At 37.8% G+C, this 3178-nt stretch overlaps 1 protein-coding gene across 1 annotated transcript in view; it reads left to right on the top strand.

Annotated features, from left to right (window-relative positions):
- Positions 1-3178, top strand: part of LOC101858457 (sodium bicarbonate cotransporter 3) — a gene marked incomplete in the record, with an annotated part of 100435 nt that overhangs the window by 24282 nt on the left and 72975 nt on the right. Inside the window, 1 exon segment of the mRNA XM_013086381.2 lies at positions 1508-1557.

Genomic DNA, 3178 nt, shown 5'->3' on the forward strand with positions numbered 1-3178 from the left:
CAAGGGTTTGGAAAAGGGAGGGGGAGAGGGAGAGGGGAGGAAGGTGTTAGAGGTTCAGATCAGCGCGCCATTCACGTCTTTGAGGTGTCAGTGACATTCGATGACCTCGTTTGACGTCTGAGGGACTGTTACATGCACACACAGGCCCCCGCCAGATCTTGGTGCGTGGGGGTGAAAGAGGCACAGATTCATTGTGTCATCGTCATGGGGTGTTGTGGCGAAAGGCGTTCCTGGTTATTGTTGGTTATTTTCGGAACTGGGCAAGAACCCATTCCCTGATATAAACGGATTCTATGAATACCGATTTGTATTAACCGGTATCGTTTTTAGTCTGAGGGAACTGTTGCTATAAAATAAATAATAATTAATATGACACTGTGGATGGCTGGCTTCTTTCCTGTCAAACGTCTATCGTCCATGGCACCTATGTCTCGTCTTTGTGCTGCAAGTGCCGTAAAACTCGTACTAAAAACCAAAACAAAACTAATATAATAATAATAATAATAATAATAATAATAATAATAATAATAATATGATAAAGGAGTCAACTTTCAAAAATACAATCAGCTAAACTGTACTTTCCTTCGCATTCTTATCCGGCTTCAGCTACCTCAAGAAATTATTGCTGTTCAATTTTATTGAATTAATTTGAAATAATATATAACATTGTTCATTTTTCATCAATCTCACTTCAACACATCCTCGCGAATCATTACATGAAATTAACCTTTTAACTAGATGATGAATCAAGATCACTTGCTCATTTGACATTGATCGTTTAAAAAAAAAAAGAAGAAATAAACCGGTTAAGAGAATTGGGAATCGGATTTTTTCCAGCTCTAGCAATTACCCTTGCTATCTCCTGCGTAGTCCGAGGTCAATAGGTCCTTAGGCTGTTGCGACCCTATTCGTCTGGTCTCGCTGTCTTAATTAATTGTGTTACGTCATTGGATTCAATTTGCCTCGTGCCCATTTGTGCCCGCTTTTATCTTTCTTTTCACCTCTTCTTCCATTTCGGCAGAATTTTCACTAGAATTCATTGATGCCTTATTTGGAATCCAAAGACAACACCCTTCATGATTAGTACAGGGTATTAATTTGCAATGTTTTAGAAACTGAAGCACGTTCATTTTCGTGTCGCGGAATATATTGAGACTTCGATGAATCACTTTTTTTCCCGACATCAGGACCATGTGTTGAACATGGTTAAAAGCCACATATTAGAGGAACTTATTTCTTAGATGAGGAGGATATAATAACTGAAATGGGAATTCTTTGTCTGGACAGTGGTGACATGTAGCGTGAGGATGTGAAGAGTGAGAGCAAGGGAGGATGAAAGGGGGTGGGGATGGTTGATTATTAGAATTGAAAACCGAACTTGAATTCATTTTCAATTAAGTACATGTATATGTACACGGCTAGTTTTTTTTATAGTATTTATTTTTTATTTGTCTCCGTAGTGACGCTTTTGCTGTGAAACACAATTTTTCTACTCTTTTCCCTGCAGTTCCTGCATTGCCAACGAGGTGCATTTGGTTTGGGGTCAAGTCTAAAAAGGTAATGGCTTTTCTTTTTTTTTTTCTCAAATTTGTTTACTCCACCCTGCTCAAAGCTCAGACAGTACATCAATATTTGTGAAAGTTGAATGACTTCCTTGTTATTCATCTTCCTCTTTTAAAAAATATATTATATTAATACTGTGTCCAGAAGGACTTTGAACGATATCTTTTAAGATCCCACTTCCTCTTCCCCAGCCATGTTCATTACACCATTCTGTTTGATTTTATCGTGCTATCCTTTTTTAAGTGCTATCACTCTTCACTGCATCTTCGACTTAATACAGCTATAACAACAATGTTGTTTGCAACTCTAGTCAGCTTTCAGTTTCACACACCTTTGGATATCTAAACCAAAATTGCATTCACTTTCAATGATGTCATACTTTTTAACTGATTTGTGTTTCTATCGCTCTTAGGAGACCTTTCATTATTATTATCTTTACAATGTTACTTAATTTACTCACTAACTCAGTAACTGAATCACGAGGCGCAAAAGGCAGGGAGCAGCCGACGCCTCTCTTGTCTGTCCCTGGCCACTTCCTCTAACTTTCTCACATTCAGGCCCAGGATAATTACCTAATCCGTGATCGTGCTCTTGTAACTTTGGTCTTGTCTATCCCACTTTCTTTTTTCCATTTCGCCTCCAGTACCAAGGACAATCTTGTCTCTGGTGGCATTCTTAAAACATGTCACAATTATTTCCATCTTCTCTTTTCTGTGGTCATGTTGATGTATTAGGTCCCATTTTTTTCCTCCAAAACTTCATTATTTGCAAATTAATTCCATTCCATTAATAACATTTTTCGTCAACATTTAACTTGAAATCTTTTTAATTTTTGTTGAATTGCTTTGTTTGTTTTCCATAATATCTCCAAACAACGCCTAAGTACCGTCAAAGCTTCGCCATTATATAATTATGCTTTAATTTGGTTTTCAGTGAGTTGATCTTGAATTCCAAATGCTTTTTAATTTTACATATTCGATTTTTGCTTTTTAAAATCTTTGATAGACGTCGTCAATGCAGTCTGTTTTTTTAAAGGGAAATTGCTGCTAAGGTATTTGAATTTAATATTTTCTCCCAGAGGTTTGGTTTGCCCTAAAGAATGATGAGTGGGTTATACTCTTTGGTGGTAATCGCAGCACTTCTTTTTTGTGAAAAAAAATCATTACAAGGTCAACTTTGTCTGCAGACCTTGCCAATTTATCTGTTTTTCCATTGTACTTCGTTCACTGTGGTGTTTAATAATAGGCGACACATATATTATGTAATGTTACATACATATGTAACGCCGACTAAGTTTTGTTCTCTCCCGGTACAACGTTCATGGCATGTTCTAGACATTTACCCCCTTAAATTTCGGTAACTCCCAAAATAGCTGTTTTAGCCACGTGGGTGAACTTGTGTAGCCTACCTGGTTTAAAAACGCTGATGTAATGTTTTAGGTCACCCAAGCTATCTGGCTCAACAGTTGACACACGTGGGTTTTGTGCACCCGCTCAAGTTGTGACCGGGTGGTGTGTCAACTCAGAAGAGTTTGGGATCACGATTTCCTGTAAAAGTTCTTTTCCTTCCTTTTTCCTTCCTTACTTAATGTTTCCCTTCTTTCGTCCCCCTCCCC

This window comes from Aplysia californica, unplaced genomic scaffold (assembly GCF_000002075.1).
Source record: "Aplysia californica isolate F4 #8 unplaced genomic scaffold, AplCal3.0 scaffold00018, whole genome shotgun sequence".
Classification (NCBI taxonomy): Eukaryota; Metazoa; Mollusca; class Gastropoda; order Aplysiida; family Aplysiidae; genus Aplysia; species Aplysia californica.